Raw genomic sequence first — 18,789 nt, forward strand, 5'->3', positions numbered from 1 at the left:
TCGTGATAAAGTCCTTGAGGCACAAAAATGTTTAATTTTGGTGAGTCTCATTTATCTACTTTTCTTTTTGTTGCTCAGGCTTTTGGTGTAAAGTCTAAGAAATCATTGCCTAACACAAGGTCCTGAAAATGCTTCCGTATATTGTTGTTTTCTTCTAGAAGTTTTATAGTTCTGGTTCTTATATTTAGGTCTTTGATCCATTTTGAATTAATTTTCATGTGGTGCGAGGTAGGGGTGCACCTTCATTCTTTTTGCATATAGAGATCCAGTTTTCCCAGCAGTATTTGTTGAAGATACTATTCTTCCCAATTGAGTGGACTTGGCATCCTTGTGAAAAATAATTTGGCCATTGATGTAAGGATTAATTTCTTAATTCTCAGTTCAGTTCTATTGGTCTGTATGTCTGTATCCTTGTGCCAGTACCATGCTGTTTTGATTACTGTAGCTATGTCGTATGTTTTAAAATAGGAAGTGTGAGTCTACCAACTTCCTTCTTTTACAAGATGGTTTTGGCTGTTTGGAGCCCTGTACCCTTCCATATAAATTTGATGTTTGGCTTTTCTATCTCTGCAAAGAAGGCTGTTGGAATTTTGATAGGGATTGCATTGAATCTGTAATTTGCTTTGGATAGAAGTGACATCTTAACAATATTTAGCCTTTTTTTTAAAGATTTATTTTTTATTTATTTCTCTCCCCTTCCCTGCCTCCCCCCCCCGCCCCACAGTTGTCTGCTCTCTGTGTCCATTCGCTCTGTGTTCTTCTGTGTCTGCTTGTATCTTGTCAGCGGCACTGGGAATCTGTGTCTCTTTCTGTTGTGTCATCTTGCTGTGTCAGCCCTCCTTGTGTGCAGCGCCACTCCTGGGCAAGCTGCTCTTTTTTCACACTGGGCGGCTCTCCTTACGGGGCGCACTCCTTGTGCGTGGGGCTCTCCTACATGGGGGACACACCTGCGTGGCAGGGCACTCCTTGCGCGCATCAGCACTGCGCATGGGCCAGCTCATCACATGGGTCAGGAGGCCCTGGGTTTGAACCCTGGACCTCCGATGTGGTAGGCGGATGCTCTGTCTGTTGAACCAAATCCGCTTCCCTATTTAGCCTTCTAATCCATGACTGTGGAATGTCCTTCCACTTATTTACATGTTCTCGGATTTCTTTCGGTATTGTTTTGTAGTTTTCTGTGTACAATTCCTTTAGGTCTTTGGTTAAATTTATTCCTTGGTATTTGGTTCTTTTAGTTGCTATAGTAAATTAATTTTTTTCTTAATTTCTTTTCAGATTGCTCATTACTAGTGTATAGAAACACTACTGATTTTTCCATGCTGCTCATGTACTCCACTACTTTGATAAATTAGTTTACCAGCTCTAATAGCTTTGTTGTAGATTTTTTCAGGATATTCTGTATATAGTATGCCATCTGCAAATAAGGAAGGTTTCATTTGTTCCTTTCCAGTTTGGATGCCTGCCTCCCTCCCTTCCTTCCTGCCAATGGCTCTTGCTAGAACTTTCAGTACAATGTTGAATAACAATGGTGACAGTGGGCATCCTTGTCTTCTTCCTGACCCTCATCAGCATAAAAATTTAATATTACAAGCTACAATATTCTTCATCTTAAAACAAAACCAAACAAACTTTCCCTGGCCCCTATATTTTTATTCACCTTATGTACCATTTCTCTGCTCTTCTTAGTTACAGCAAAACTTCCCCCAGAAGTTGTCTGTAAGGCTCTTTCCTATTTCTCTCCTTCCATTCTTGAACCTGTTCCAGTAAGGCTTTCGTGCCCATCTCTCTGAAAGTGGTTCCTTGCCAAATCCAGGATCACTTCTCAATCTTCATGTTACCTCATGTATCAGTAACATTTGATAGTTAGTTCATCAGTCCCTTCTTGAAAGATTATCTTCACTTGGCGTATAAATTAGCTATTACTTTAATAACGCTACGTTATTACAAACCACTCTTAAACTCGGTATCTCACATTTAATCTTTTGCTCATGGGTCTCATAGGTGGGCTGTGTTTCAGTTGATCTATGATGGGCTTAGCGGCACTGCCCGCCTCTAGGCTGTGTGTTGGGGTCAGATCTGCACCCGGGGACTCAGGCTGAAAGAACTGCAGCTCCTCAGGGTACACTCTTGTACGGGTGCTTGGAGTACAAGAGTCAAGTCAGACCACGTAAGCAAACATAAGTCCTTTGCTTTCATCTTGCCCACGAGCATTCCCATTGGCCAAGAAAATTCACATAGCCAAGCCCTTCAGAAACAGGGCATGGAAGTCTACTCCATCCACAGTGGAATGGGAAGAGGGGGGACGTTTGCTCAACCATAAGCCAGTGCATCACACTTGACGCCCAGGACAGCTTGTTTTCTTGATTCTTTTTTTTTTTTGAAGGTATACTATAAGCTTACTTAAAAAAATTTTTTTTAAAGATTTATTTATTTATTTCTCTCTCCTTCCCTGCCCTCCCCCACCCTTACCAGTTCTCTGCTGTCTGTGTCCATTCACTGTGTGTTCTTCTGTGTCCGCTTGTATTCTTGTCAGTGGCACGGGGAATCTGTGTTTCTTTTTGTTGCGTCATCTTGCTGTGTCAGCTCTCCATGTGTGTGGCGCCACTCCTGGGCAGGCTGCACTTTTTCCCACTGGGCGGCTCTCCTTATGGGGGTGCACTCCTTGCGTGTGGGGCTCCCCCACGCGGGGGACACCCCTGCATGGCAGGGCACTCCTTGCACGCAACGGCACTGCACGTGGGCCAGCTCACCACACGGGTCAGGGGGCCCTGGGTTTGAACCCTGATCCTCCCATGTGGTAGGCCAGTTAAGCCAAATCTGCTTTCCTCTTTTGCTTTATTTATTTAATTTAATTTAATTTTTAAATTTGAAGCTAATAGATTACAAGGAATGTTACATTAAAAAACGTAAAAAAAAACAAAAAACATGAGGTTCCCATATAACCCACTCCCCACCCCCCCACCACATCATTTTTGTAAATTGTATTTTTTTGAAGATATATACATCACACAAAAAAGTTACAATAAAAAATAAAAGAGGTTCCTGTATACCTCCCTCCCCCCCACCCCACTCTTCCCACACCAACAACCTCCCTCATCATTGTGGCACACTCATCGCACTTGGTGAACACGTTTTGGGGCCCTGCTGCACTACACAGATAATAGTTTACTCTGTAGTTCACATTCTTCCCCAGTACATTCAGTGGGTTTTGGCAGGATATATAAAGTCCAGCATCTGACCCTGCAGTATCATTTAGAACTAGTCAAAGTCCCAAGAATGCCCCCACATCACCTCTCTTCTACCCTCGCCCTGCCCTCAGCAACTACTGTGGCCACTTTCTCCACCTCAATGCTAAAATTTCTTCTATTACTTGTCACAATAGTATTATAGTAGAATATCAGTAAGTCCACTCTAGTCCATATTTTATTCCTCCATTCTGTGGATTCTGGGATGGTCATGTTCCCTCCATCTCTAGATCAAGAGGGGGCTTAGATTCCACATGGATGATGGATGCAATTCCTCTGCTTGCAGTTGTAGACACTCTTGATTCCCTGGTGTGGTGGTTGACCATCCTCACCTCCTGCTAGCTGACCTGGGTAAGTCCAACGAACCAGAGGGTAGGAGTTGCCACTCTGCTGAGGCTCAGGGCCCAGCTGGCACATGGGCAGTGCAGAGACTCAAGTCCCCTGAGTATCTTTCTTGATTCTTTACTCATCTAACTGACTCCCCAGCTCAGTACCCTTTGTTGATTTTTCCATATATCTTCCAATATCGCAATGCCTTGGAGTCCAGTCTTTGGATAGTTTCTTTTCTTTGTCTACCCCCATTTCCTAGGAAATCTCATCTTATCTTGTGGCTTTATTATTTTATCTGTTGATGAACCTCAAATTCATATCTCCAATAAAAAAAATAAAAAAAATCTTCCCTTAATTTCACTCACATCTCCAAACTGACATTTCCATTTGGATGTCTAAACAGGTGTCTCAAAATCAGCATATTGAAAAACAGACTTCTGATTCCCTGTACCAATACCCACACCCAATTTGCTCCATCCCCAGTCTTCCCCGTCTTAGTAAATGACAACTGCATTCTTTCAGTTGATTAGGACATAACTTTGGAATCATCCTTGACTTCTCCTTCCCACCCCCCACAACCCCGCACACCTCAGATTGTATCCATTAGCAAGTCTGTTGACTGCTTCAAAATATATTCAAATTTGCTCATTTCTCATCTCCTTTCCCGCTACCTTGTAGTATAATCTACTACTGTTTCCTTTTGTTTTATGGTAGGTTCCTTCTAACTGGTCTCCCAACTTCTACCCTTGACATCCTACAGTCAGTTTTCTGTGTGTCCCCTAAAATAGTCCCTTTGAAATTGATACCAGATGTTGGCCCCCTTTTTAAAAGCTTCCAAAGTCAAGACAAAACCAAATAAAACCCCTGCTTCCTTCTCACTTAGATTAGAAGACGAAGCAGGTTCAGGGGCCTTCAAGGCCTTGCATGCTCTGCCTTGCTAAGTTCTTTTTTTTTTAGGTCCCAGAGGGCAGGGATTGAACCTGGGACCTCGTATGTGGGAAGCCGGTGCTCAACCACTGAGCCACATCAGCTCCCCTGAGTTGGTTTTTTCATTGTTTTTCTTGTTGTTTGTTTTTGATGTTTTTCAGGAGGCACTGGGAATTGAAACGGGGACCTTCCATTTGGGAGGTGGGTGCTCAACCGCTCGAGTCACGTCCGCTCCCCTTCGCTAGTTCTTTTTTTTTTTAAAGATTTATTTATTTCTCTCCCTCCCCCCCAGTTGTCTGTTCTCTGTGTCCATTTGCTGTGTGTTCTTGTTTTTGTTTTCTTCTGTTGTCAGCAGCACGGGAATCTGTATTTCTTTTTGTTGTGTCATCTTGCTGTGTCAGCTCTCCGTGTGTGCGGTGCCATTACTGGGCAGGCTGCACTTTCTTTAGTGCTGGGCGGCTCTATTTATGGGGTGCCTCCTTGTGCGTGGGCTCCCCTACACGGGGGCACCCCCACGTGGCAGGGCACTCCTTGTGCGCATCAGCACTGCTCATGGGCCAGCTCCACATGGGTCAAGGAGGCCCGGGATTTGAACCGCGAACCTCCCATGTGGTAGGCAGTCGCCCTATCCACTGGGCCAAGTCTGCTTTCCCCTTGCTAGATTCTTGATCTCATGGCCTGCCCTCCCCTTTGCTCCTTGGACTCCTGCTACTCTTTGTACCTACAGGCTTTCTCTGGCCTCTTGGCCTTGCACTGCTGTTTCTTTTGCTTGGATGGCTCTTTCTCCAAACATTTGTAGTACTTCCTCTCCCCTGCCCTGTTTCTTTCTACACTTACATGTTACCAAGTGGCCTTCCCTAAGCACTCTATAAAGACTTGTGATCTTTTTGTCTCCTGCCCTTTCTATCCCCCTTACCTGTTTACCACCTGGTAGATCATGTAAACAAACAAAAATATATTTGTCTTTTTCCTCTGTTGTATAAAATCCATGAAGATGGGGCTCTTTTTTCATTTTTTTATGTTTTGTTTTGTTTTATTTTTCCCCTCTCACTACTATATTCTCAGCCTCCAGAACAGTACCAGGGACATAGTAAATGCTCAATAAATATTTCTTTTTTTTTTTTTTTAATAAATATTTCTTGAATGAATAAAAGAAATTTACATTATACATGTTTCTAGTAGAGGGGAATTCGTTTTAGAAAACTTCCTGACTTTTATGAAAGAGCTTTAGATTTGCCTATGTGCTTGGTATTTTCAAATGGTTGTGTCTGTGGCTTATTAAATGATTCCAGAGAAGAGTACAGGAAATGCTACCCTCTATTCTGGTAAACAGATAAGAACATTTATTTGGTAAAACTTGAGACATCTATAATTACTGGGACATGAGCAGAGTCATGGGTGAGAGTTTTTAATCCAACTTTATATTTTTACTGTTCTTTTAAAGTCTTAAAAAATGTACTGTACAATTCCCTTTGTAGAAATGGATACAAATCATTTGAAGTTCATTTTCGAGCCTTTGCTAATGTGAGTTTGAATTAGGGTTGCTTATATTCAATCGTAGGGAGCTAAGATGTAAAGATAAAATCCTTAGAATCCTCTTCTCTATGAACTTGATTAGCAGTTTGTCTGTTATTCTACTACTAAAGATCATAACATAGGCTTCAGAAACATGGTGTCCCAAGAGCTGGATGCTGCAAGACAAATAAGTTTAATAGTTTTTTGGTTCATATGTGTTTTTAACTGAAGTAAATATATTTGGATAGGGGTGGGGAGTTGGAGAGTTGTGCTTTAGCAAACGTTTTCTCTCTTAATCATTGCTCTATGAATGGGACTATGGAAAATAGAAAATACATCTTCACTCCCAGTCCTTGAATTAAAAAAAAAATTACTCTTTTTCTCTTAATTTACTTTACTTGATTTATTTTATGGGTATGTATCTTCTATAAACTTTTTCTTTTTGAGTTTGTGTTCCTGCCTCCTGAGGAAGTGAACAGAATTTTCTGAAGGTTGTTCAATCAACTATTAGGTATTTAAACTTGGAAATGAAATCAACAGTGATTCGTTGTGAGGCTGCCTTCCTGGCTCAGCGTGCCTTGTAGGAAGCAGCAGTGCATGATGGAAGGGCTTGTGCTCCTGGTAGCGGGGCCTGGATCCCAGGCTTGGCTTTGCCACTTAGTAAAACCGCGTGCCCTGGCGTCCCTGGCGGACTTCACCTTCCTCATCGCAAAGTGGGATAATCGTCATATCTCTCCTACTGAATGAGTGATCTGGAGGGTTAAAGGATTAAGTGAGGAAAGGTATGTACTTATTATTATTTATTATTAGCTATCTCTACTATTTGTTTTAAGCTATGTGATGTGATTAGCTTGGGAAGATCATAATAGAGGTGAACAGTAGTGATTACCTTTTTATTTGGAAAGATGATCAAGCCAACTTGGACATAAACTTTTCCAGTAGTGGGAATTGATTGGCGTTGATGTAAAGGCTTTTGTTTTGTTTTTCTTTTAGCTGCTTCAGGAGCGATGGCCACTTCCCTGGAGTTAGAGCGCACCAGAATTAGAGCGCGTTATTCCTGCAAGCGTTACCAGGCTGTGGGTGGGAAGTGATTAGATTTGGCTCTCACCTCTGAGGATGGGGCTGAGATTCAATAATCAGTAGAATGTTGGGAACAAAAAAATCTGTGAATGTAAGGGAGGAAGTTCTTCCTGCCGACGAATGATGAGGACCTGAAATTTTAAAGAGCAGGGGAGACAACTCTTCCTGTTGTAGATCTCCCACGTGTCGTTCTGAAGGTGTCAGTCCTGTACTGAGTCCCATGCATTTTTCCGTTGTATAAGAGGTTCATCATTTACATAGTACATTTACATAGGCAAAATAAACGGCACCAAGAGTGATGCCCACTAAACGGCAAGGTGGATAGAATATAGCACCTCATGTGCAGGTCGTGAGGATCTGTGGGATTTGTGTGGATGTCAAGTGTACGGCACGAAAGCGCTGAAGACGTAGCATCTTCTGTTGCCTCTCCCGTGTGGCCCCTTGTTCAGCCTTCTTTCCCTGAGAGAGGTAGGTAGACTTATACCTGAAGGTGATTTTTAATCATTCCTTTAAAAAAAAAATCATGCCAGCATTTTACCTTGTTTTTTTCAAGTCACCAAGTGTGTTGTTTAGTTTTCAGCCTCAACGCTCTTTACACCTTTCCGTTGTGGAGTCCTATGTAATATAATTTAAAAACTGCGTTTTCAATCTACTTTCTTAAAAAAAAAAAGGCATTTAATAGTATAACATATTAATATGTCAGACGTACTCATTGGACCATCAATCATAGCTCAGTGAGCAGAATCAGGCATTCTTATTAAACTAAATTACTACAAATAAAAAAATTTTCATGCAGTTGTTTTTTTTTTGGTTGGAGCAATCTTTATTGAGAATTAGAAAAAAAAGAATAAATATGATTAAGTTGTAGGGCATTTATGTTAAGTATGTGGTAGTTCTCCTAGAAATATTATTATTATTATCTTTTTTAGTCTGTGAAAGTCTTTTTTTTAAATGTTACATTAAAAAAATATGAGGTCCCCATATACCTCCCACCCCCTCACCCCACTAGAAGTATTTTTAATTGAATAAATTTCCATCTTACTTTTATGCATGATACTGTTTTATTGTTTTGAAAGAATTCTGTAGTAAAATTTTTGAACATGAATCTCTCTTCTCTTAAACCTGGCAAAGGTGTTCATTTCGTTGTGTAGTACTTGCGTTTGTGGCCTTCGTGTAGCTAACAAGTTTTCCTAACAGCTTTCCCAGATGCACCTCTTTGTGTACACTGAGCTCCATCCCAGGGGCCTGTGCCTTGCTTCGTCCTGCCCCTGGGCCTTTGCAGAGGTGGTTCCTTCTGGATAGAGGCGCTTCCCTTCTCTTCACTCAGTAACTCCTGCTTGGTTTTCAAATTTCAGCTCTGTTGTTACTTCCTTAGGGAAACCTTCCCATCCCTTCATGACTAGGTCAGACGCCACTACTCATTCAGCAGATATCGACTAGTGGCCACTGTGGGCCAGGCCGAGATCTAAGCTCTGGGGATATAAATAGACAAGGTGCCTTCTCTGGTGGCTCTTGCCTTCTAGGGAGGAGCTACACAGAAACAAACCAAATCCAAATAAATAACGAAGCAAGAAAACTAGCAGAGTTACATAAAATTCAGGTAATTAAAATAGGGCAAGTGAGTAGGTGGCTGCCTTTTGTTTGGAGAGAAGGTAGAATTGAAGCTAAGAGCTGAGGGAGAGGGAAGCCTTCTAAGCCAAGATCAGGAGCAGAGCTTTGCAGGAAAAATGAGTATATGCAAAGGCCCTGGGGCAGAGAGGAGGCAGGAGAGTGGTTTAATATGACAGAGAGATGAGGGGGCAGAAGCTCAGGGGTTTGCACTATGGGGGAAGGGCCTGGGTTTTATTCTGTGTGCAGTGAAAAGCCACGGGGGTGCTTTTTGTGGAGGTGGGAGTTGGGGAGATGGGCTTGATGTGGTTTGCATTTTAGAAATAAACTGCCATGTAGAGGGGCAAGAGCGGTCGGAGAGAAACCCGTTCGGGGCCTGTTGCAGTAGTCCAGGTGAGAGAGGGTGTATTTATTACAGTTGTAATTTTACGTTTATTTACGTGATCTTCGGATTGATGTCCTTGGAGTGACAGTTTGAAGCTTTTGTGAATCCCAGAAAAGATTGTTTCTAGGAGCGAATCCATTCCCGGTGATGTGGGACCCTTTGATTGACTTGAATTCAGTTGGTTGGTCTCGGCCCTCTTGCTGGAGTCTTTTATAAAGGGAGAAACACTCAGAGACACACAGAGGAAAAAAGCCACCGAGAGAGAGAGCTGCCGTTTTACCCTGCCGTGTGAGAAAGGATTCCGGGATTGCCTGCAGGTGCAGAAGAACAGAGAAACCCCGAGGGGCCGAGAGAGAGGGCGTGGGCTGGGAGCAGCCGAGTAGCCAAAGCTGAAGCAACGAGGAGATGAGCCAGCCTCCTGATTGCCCGCTGCTGAGCTCCGAGAGAATGCATCTTTAGAGGACGCCACCATGCGTCTGATCGCCCACAGTGTGACGGGGTGGGCGCACGGGGGCCTCGGAAGTGGCCAGACAAGGACTGGGAATAATAAATGTCTAAGCCAAATGAAGGGCTCCCCAAGCAAGGGGCGGCTGTGGGATTAGTTGGGGTGGTGGGAGTAGGTAGAAGAGCTGGGGAGAGGGCACTTTGCATGCTGAAGCCTGGAGTCCATTCTAGAGGAGGTGGCTCCAGTTTGGAGAGTGGGTAGAGCTGGGGAGGGGGTGGAGCCAGGCGGGGGAGAGCGTGGTAAGCGGTGAGACCTCTGGGGGTCCGTAGAGGCCAGGAGGGGAAGACTTTAAAATATTTTATGCTGGAAGTCAATGATCAGATTTGAGTGTTCCCCAAACCTCCCTGGGTGCAGCGCGTAGACTTCAAAATCACAACATTCCTTTACCTAAGCCTTTTGTGTTATGTGTATCGTGGATAGCCAGAGGAAGCATTAATTTTATTTTTAGTAAAGTTTATAATTCAAGGATAACATACAAAAGTGTACAAGTCATCAGAGCAGATTATAGCTGAGTGCATTTTTGCAAAGTAAACCACCTGTGCAAACAATGCCCAGATCAAAAATTAGAAAATTACTATCAGCCCCCAAACCTTCCTTTTTCTTCTTCCAGCGTTACCTGACCCCCCCCCAAAAAAGTAACCACTAGTTGAAATTCTATAGAGTTGTGTGGTGTGTACTATTTTGGTGTGTATAGCATCTTTCACTAACTGTTATATTAGTGACATTCATCTATTCCATTGGATATGGTTGTAGTTTGTTTTTTCTTCCCTGTCATCTTGGGAATAGTGTTTCATTGTTGCAGATGCCACAATTTATTTATCCATTTATTGTTGATAGACATTTGGGTTATTTCCAACTTTCTCTGTTATAAATCGTGCTGTCATGAGCGTTCTTATGTGTGTTTATATGGGTATTTCTGTTGAGCATATATCTAGGAGTAGAATTGTGGGGTTATACATAGGTTACAACTATGGTTTAGGGTTTTTAAAAATTTTTTGTTTTTGAGGTACCAGGGCTGGGGATTGAACCCGAGACTTCATATGTGGGAAGCTGGTGCTCAACCACTGAGCCACATCAGCTCCCCTGAGTTGGGTTTTTCATTTGTTTGCTTGTTGCTTGTTTTTTTGTTTTTAGGAGGCACGGGGTAGCAAACCCCAGACGTCTCATGTGGGAAGCAGGTGCTCCCGTACTTGAGCCACGCCCATTCCCTATGATTTGGTTTTAATATTTACTGCTAAACAGTTGCCCAAAGTGTTTGTACGAGTTTACATTCCCAGCATCAGTTTGTGAAAATCCTAGTTGGTTCTCATTCTTGCTCACACTTGGTGTTGTCAGCATTTTACATACTAGCCATAGTGATTGATGAAAAGTGGTATCTCATTGTGGTTTTCATTTGTTTTGTTTTGTTTTGCCCCATAAATAATGTTGTTGAGCATGTTTCCTATGCTGTATTGGCCATTTGGCTAGCCTCTCCTGTGAAATGCCTGTTCACATGTTTTTTTTTTATTTCCCATCAAAAAAACAAAAAAACGGATTGTCTTTTTCTTATTGACTTTTAGGGAATTCTTATATATTCTAGATCCAAGTCCTTTGTCAGATATGTGTTGCAAAATCTTCCCCTACACTGTGGCTTGCTTTTTAATTTTCTTAGTTGTTTTTGATGAACAGACATTTTTTCTTTTAATGAATTCCAATTTAGCAATTTTTTCTTGAAGGGTTAGTACCTTTTGTGTCTTGTTTAAGAGATTTTTGCCTGCCTTAAGGTCATGAAGATATTCACCTCTGTTATCAAGGAGTCTTATTGTTTTATCTTTTACATTTAGATCTACAACCACCTTGGAGTTGAATTTTGAATACGATGTGAGGTGTAGGGCCAAGATGGTTTTTATCACTGTAAATATCTAGTTGACTTCTCATTATTTATTGAAAAGATCATCTTTTTTCCATTGAATTGCAGTGGCACCTTTTTCATAAATCAAGCAATCATGTGTTTGTGAATCTGTTTCTGGATTCTATTCTGTTCTAATGGGCTCTTTGTCTAAAGAAATGTCTTCAATTACTGTAATCTTGATATCAGGTAGTGATTAAGTTCTTCAGCTTTGCTGTTCTGCTTGTCCTTTTCCTCCTCCTCCTCTTTCTCCATTCCTACTGTTTGACATTGACATTTAAACTTTTTCTTGCATGTGGAAACCCTGTCAGTTTCCACAAAAGAACCTGCTTGGATTTTGGTTGAAGTTATGTGGAATTTTAGGTCAATTTGGGAGAGTTGATACCTTTACAATATTGAGTCTTCTAATCAATAAATATGCTATAGCTCTCCATCTCTTTAAACCTTTAATTTTTCTACATAATGTTTTGTAGTTCTCTCTGTATTGTTCTTTTTTTTTTTCTGTTTAAGATTTATTTTATTTATACCCCCTCCCCATTCTCCCCATTGTCTGCTCTCTGTGTCCATTCACTGTGTGTTCTTCTGTGTCTGCTTGTGTTCTTATGAGGCAGCTCCGGGAACCGATCCGGGGGCCTTCTGGAGTGGGAGGGGGTGATTACTCTCTTGCACCACCTCAGCTCCCTGTTCTGCTACATCTTCTTAGTTTTCTCCTCCATGTCTCTTGTTGTGTCATCTTGCTGTGCCAGCTCTCTGCATCAGCTGGCACTCCTGCATGGGGTGGCATTCCTGTGTGGGCCAGAACTCTGCATGGGCCAGCTCGCCACGTGGGCCAGCTTGCCCTCACCAGGAAGCCCTGGGCATCAAACTCTGGACCTCCTGTGTGGTAGACGGGAGCCCAATTGGTTGAGCCACATCCATTTCCCTCTCTGTAATGTTCTTGAGTATCTTTCATTAGATTGATTCCTTTTGTTGTTATTGCAAATTGCATATTAAAAAATCTCTTCTAATCTTTTGTTACTTGTATATGTAAATACAGTAGATTTTTGTATGTTGACCTTTATTCCAGGGATTTTGCTACAGTCACGTCTTAATTTTTAGTTTATCTGGAGAATCTGTGGGAGTTTGTGTTTATGATGGTCTTACCTGCCATGGATAAAGAGTTTTATTGTATCATCTCCTGTTCTTAGACCTTTGATTTTCCTTTTTGTTGCCTCATTGCTCTTTTAAGACCTTGGCTACAATTTTGAATACAAGTGGTGATTGCATGTGTTTGTTGCATTCCCAATTTCAGTAAGAAAGCATTCAATTTTAAAATTAAAAAATTTTTTAAAGTCTTATGTTTAAGAGTTTTGTTGAAACTTTTCTTTCAGATTAAGAAAATTCCCTTATTTCTAGTTTGTAGAAGTTTTAATCGTAAGTGTTGAGTTTTATCAGATCTTTTTTCTGCATCTTTTGAGATGATCACATGATTTGTTTCTCCTTTATTTACTGATGTTGTAAATCACAGTTTTAAAATATTAAAACAGTATGTCTCTGACAGACTTGGCCCAGTTAACGTCTGCTGCTAAGGTTTCCACTTCAGATGTGAGAAAAAGAAGGTCCTCACACTTTTTGTCCTTACGCTTTCTGTCTGGTTGTGGCAGCCAGCACTGAATGGGCGAATACAGGAAATTCTAAAAACATGGGGAAGGGGAAATAATCTTTTCGATTCAGAAATAAACTTGTAAACAGAAAAAAAAAGTTAAAACAACCCTCCATTCCTGTCATAAATCCAACTGATGTGCTATCATTTTTATATTTCATTGGATTCAAGTTTTGCTATTATTTTAAGAATTTGTCTTTGTTCAGAAGAGAGATTGGCTCTTATTTTAGTCTTTTGGTATTTTTTGAGACTTCCTTTATGACTTTAATATAGTCATTTTTAAACAACCCATGTTCATTTGCGTAGACTGTATAGTGCATTCTGTAGTTGCTGCGATGTTCTATACATGTTGGGTTAAATATATTAGTTTTATGGTTCAAGCTTTCTAACTACAGATTTTTTTCCTACTTATTCTGTCAACTGTTGAGAAAAATAAACTAGATCTTTCACTGTGATGATGATTTCTCTAGTTCTCCTTTTCTGTATTTTTCATATAAATATTTGAGAATATGTTATTAGATACATATATATAGTATTAGGATTTTCCAGAGAAATGGAACTGACTATATATGTTGTATATGTATATGTAAATACAGAGATGTATTGAAATCAGCTGATGTTACTGTGGGGACTGGCAAGTCTGGATTCCATAATGCAGGTTGCAAGTTGGGAATGCAGATGAAGGTTTTTTGTTTTTTGTTTTTTAATTTTTAATTTAATTTTATTAATTTTTCTCCCCTCCCCGCCCCAGCCCCGGTTGTCTGTTCTCTGTGTCTATTTGCTGCGTGTTCTTTTGTCTGCTTCTGTTGTTGTCAGCGGCACAGGAATCTGTGTTTCTTTTTGTTGCGTCATCTTGCTGTGTCAGCTCTCCATGTGTGCAGCACCATTTCTGGGCAGGCTGCACTTTCTTTTGCGCTGGGCAGCTCTCCTTACGGGGCACACTCCTTGAGCGTGGGGCTCCCCTACGCGGGGGACACCCCTGTGTGGCATGGCACTCCTTGTGCGCATCAGCACTGCGCATGGGCCAGCTGCACATGGTCAAGGAGGCCCGGGGTTTGAACCGTGGACCTCCCATGTGGTAGACGGACGCCCTAACCACTGGGCCAAGTCTGCTTCCCTGATGAAGGTTTTGATGAATTCCTCAGGAGAAGCTTGGTGGCTGAAGTGGAGATAGAAATTCTTCCTTCTGCTGAAATCATCAATTCTCCCCCCCCTTTTTTTAAACAAATCAATTTTATTGATACATGTATGTATTTTAAAGATTTATTTATTTATCCTTCCTCCCCCACCCACCCCCATTGTCTGCTCTCTGTGTCCATTCACTGTGCATTCTTATGTTTGCTTGCTTGTATTCTCTTTAGGTGACACCACGTACTGATCCTGGGACCTTCCAGAGTGAGAGAGGAGCTCAGTCTCTTGTGCCACCTCAGCTCCCTGGTCCTCGGTCAGCTGCATCTCTTATTGTCTCTCCTCTGTATCTCTTTTTGTTGCATCATCTTGCTGTACCAGCTCTCCTCTCGAGCCAGCTCACCATGTGGGCCAGCACTCCACATGGGCCAGCACTCCACATGGGCCAGCTCTCCGTGAGTGCCAGCTTGCCATGAGGGTCAGCTTGCCTTCACCAGGAGGCCTTGGATATCGAAGCTTGGACCTCCCATATGGTAGATGGGAGCCCAGTCGCTTAAGCTACACCCACTTCCCAGTTTTTTCCCTTTAAGGACGTGGGTTATTAACTTTTTTTGTTTGACGGACACCTTTGCTAGTCTGGTGAAATTTATTTATTGCATACATTCATAAGTGAAGGAAACACTAGATTTCAGTTGGAGGTCAGAGAAAATAAAGATAAGTTGATTTTTTTTTCAGTTCAAGCTCACAGAACCCCTGAAATCTTCAAAAACCCCTACTTTAAGGCCTCCGGTGATTGAATGAGACTTCTCTCATTGCTGAAGTCAGTCTCCTTTGTTGATTGTAGATGTAATCAACTGTTTATTGAGACTTGTTTTGTGACCTAACATATGGTATTATCCTGGAGAATAATCTGTGTGTGCTAGAGAATGCATATTCTGTAGCTGTTGGGTGAAGTGTTCTATATATGCCTATTAGGTAGGTTGGTTTATAGTATCATTCAAGTCTTCTATTTCCTTATTGATCTTCTGTCTGTATATTGTATCCATTATTGAAAGTGGTATGTTAACATTGCCTACTATTAATATAGAACCATCTATTTCTTCCTTCATATTTGCCATATTTGCCTTCTTTGTCCCTTGTAACAGTTTTGACTTAAAGTCTGTTTTATCCGATATTAGTATTGCTATCCCAGCTTTCTTTTGGTTTATTATTTGCTGTATATATATTTTTCCATCCTTTTACTTTCAACCTACATGTGTCTTTGAATTACAGTTAGTTTCCTGTAAACATTATACAGCCGAGTCTTACTTTATTATCCATTCTGCCAATCTCTGCATTTTGACTAGGGAATTTAATCTATTTATATTTAAAGTAACTACCGATAATGCAGGACTTTCTTCTGCTATTTTGCTCTTTGATCTTTATAAGTCTTATACCTTGTGTGTCCCTTGATTTTTCTGTGAATGCTTCTTCGTATTTGAGTTTTTGTAATATCCTATTTTGAGTCCCTTCTTATTTCTTTCTATATATTTCTTTTATTTTCTTTTTGTTACTGTTTTAATTGTATGGGCTACTCAAGCAAAAGCCATGAAATAGGTCAGGTTAAACAATGGGAATTTATTCACTTATGGTTTGAGGCTGGGAAAAAGTCCAAACCAAGGCATCGTCGAGGCATTGCTTTCCTCTCAGCAACGGTGGTGCTCTGGGGCTGCCTGCTGGCGAACCTCGGTCCTGAGCTTGTCACGTGGCAAAACATGTGTCAACCTCTCCTGGTCTCTCACTTCTCTTCTACCTTTTGTTGATGTTCAGCTTCTTGCTTCCTGTGACTTTTTTCTTTCTTTCTGAATTGCACTGCACTTATACAGGCCTCTAGTAACAGGGTCAAGACCCATCCTGATCGAGGTGAGCCACACCTTAGCTGTAGTAATCTCCTCAAAACTTCCTATCTACAATGGGTTCACACCCACAGGAATAGATTAGATTTCAGGACATTTTTCTGGGGGCCCATTCAACTTCAAACCACCACTACCTTGGGAGGTAAAATTTAACATTGGAAATCGATAATAACCACATTTTATTTATTCGGATTTAACTTCAATAGCAAACACATACACTATTCCTCTACCCCTCTGTCCTTCCACCTTTTTTTTTGTACTTTTTAGAAATTATTTCCTTATATATCGTATGTCCAAAGCCATGGATGTAATTATTTTTAATGTATTGGCATTTTGGAAACTGTAAGATGTAAAAAATGAAATTATATATGAAAAAATACAATGGTACTGGCATTTCTAATTGCCTACCTCGTTGCCTTTACTGGAGGTTTTTATTTCTTTATGCCGCTTCCATCCATTTTCTCGTGTCCTTTTCTTTCGATCTGAAGAATTCCCTTTAGCATTGTTTGTAGGGTTGGTCTAGCGTTGATGACCTCTCTCAGCCTTTGTTTATCTGGCAATGTCTTAATCTCTCCCTCTTTTTGAAAGAAAGTGTCATTGGATATTAAAATTTTTAATTGGCCATTGCTTTCTTTCAGCGCTTTAAATATTTCACCCCACTGCCTTCTTATCTCCATGGTTTCTGATGAGATATAGGCACTTCAGCTTATTGGGACTCCCTTGTACGTAGTATGTTGCTTTCCTCTTGCAGCTTTCAGAGCTCTTTGTCCTTTGCTTCAACAGTTTGACTACTATATGTGTCTGGACAGGGTTCTCTTCAGGTTTTTCCTGTTTGGGGTGTGTTGGGCTTCTTGAATGTGTATGTTAATGTCTTTCATTAAGTTTGGGAAGTTTCCTGCCATTATTTCGTTTAATATTCCTTCTGTGCTTTCTGTTTCTTCTCTGTCTGGGACTCCAAAAATATGTATATTGGGACTTTCGTTGGTGTCCCACAGGTCTTATAGACTCTGTTCAGCTTTTTCCATTCCTTTTTTCCTCTGCTCCTTAACCTGAGTCATTTCAGTTTTCTTGTCTTTGAATTTACTGATCCTTCTGCCAGCTTCAATCTGCTGTTGAAACCCTCCAGGGGAATTTTCAGTTCATTTATTGTGGTCTTCAATTCCAGTAGTTCTGTCTGGGTCCTTTTTGAAATTTTTATCTCTTTGTTGAGATTCTCATATTGTTCATTTGGTGTTTCCCTGATATCCTTTTGTTATTCCTCTGTGTTTTCCCTTTATCTCCTTTGTCCAGTAGTCCAAAGTCTGGTCTTCCTCATTGGTGGTTTCTGGATTTTAATTCTCTTCTTTTGAATGGACCATCATTTCCTGTTTCTTTGTACACTGTACGTTTTAATACATTAAAGTGTTAACTTTGGGGATTAGTCTCTGAGCTGTCTGTTAAGTTTGTGATTTGACAGATTTCCTGGAGTGTTAGGAGCTAACGAAAACAAACAAACCAGTGAGAAAAACACCTTTCACAGGCTTCAGCAAATTGGCTGGTGTCCTTCAGAGTTCAGCCAACTGTCAGAAGGATCAGCCTGCGGTGAGTGTGACGTGCAGGGTCTCCTCTGTCTTTCCTGGGCCTGTGTCTTGTCCTGGGTTTATCGTTCGCTAGTGGCAAAGAATTCTGTTCACAGGAATTGGAAGGGCCCCTACTCCCTATGAAGTCGACTTTCTCCCCCTCCCTTGTGCTCTTATGAATGACTTAAAACAGGTAATCTTTTGTCCCAGGCTGCTTTCACTCAGTTGTTCCCCTGCTTTAGCTGTTGGCGAGCTGCTTCTACCTGCAGGGCAAGCCCTGGGAGGGCGAGCCAGAGAAGAGTTCCCTGCTTCCGTCTTTGAGGCTGCTGCCCGATAGATTGGCGTGCGGGCACCCCGGTATGTGCTGAGGGTTCCTCTGCGCCCTCCAGACCAGAGCCAGGGACCCACAGTGGGTGCGCAGGCTGGCTCCACACTGCACTGGGAAGGGAATGGGGGCGTGGCCAGCCAGGGCTCCACCAGCTTCTCTTACCCTTTCTAAGCTGTGTTTTCTTGATTGGGCACTCCCCCAGGTACAGGAACCTTTACCTGTTTCCTGCAGATTTGAAGAAGACGGCTGGCTGTGCTGGGTTTTGTAAGTTGTTCGAAGAATCTGTGGAGAACAGCCTCCTGAGGCATTCGTGCCGCCATCTTGGTTGACGGGAAGCCCAGGTGTGCCTTTTTGAGAGCCGTCAGTTTGAGTTAATATAAACTCAAAAGTTGAGCCTGTAGCCTTAAACAATATGCTTCAAGATATTTCTCATAAATATTTATAGTATACATAAAAACACGGAAGGCAAAAGCCAGCGGCTTTGTGAGAAAATATGAAAGAAAACTCTGCCCTGTTCTTTGTCTTTTTCTGAAATTCTTCTTTGGAAGATTAGTAGATACAAAACAAGCCTTGACAGACCTTGATAGATCTATTTAATTACACATAGATGATACCAGTACTACCCTATAGAGTTGTTACAAGGATCAGAGGGAATAATACATGTGAAAAGTACTTTCTAAATTATGAAGTGCTTTGCAGTTTTATTCATCCAAGTAAGAAAGAATTTCCAGTAACATGATGTATATCAAAATCA

General features: G+C 41.5%; 1 protein-coding gene across 4 annotated transcripts in view; it reads left to right on the plus strand.

The window, feature by feature from the left end:
* The window catches only part of RNF182 (ring finger protein 182), a 68,513-nt gene that overhangs the window by 13,869 nt on the left and 35,855 nt on the right, over nt 1–18,789 (plus strand). The window contains exon 2 of one of the 4 annotated variants that reach the window (XM_058285248.1): nt 14,487–14,569. The exons of the other annotated variants lie outside the window; for them this stretch is intronic. The gene's annotated coding sequence lies outside the window, so the exon portion shown is untranslated. The remainder of the gene's footprint in view (nt 1–14,486; nt 14,570–18,789) is intronic. 4 annotated transcript variants of the gene reach the window in all.

This window comes from Dasypus novemcinctus, chromosome 22 (assembly GCF_030445035.2).
Source record: "Dasypus novemcinctus isolate mDasNov1 chromosome 22, mDasNov1.1.hap2, whole genome shotgun sequence".
Classification (NCBI taxonomy): Eukaryota; Metazoa; Chordata; class Mammalia; order Cingulata; family Dasypodidae; genus Dasypus; species Dasypus novemcinctus.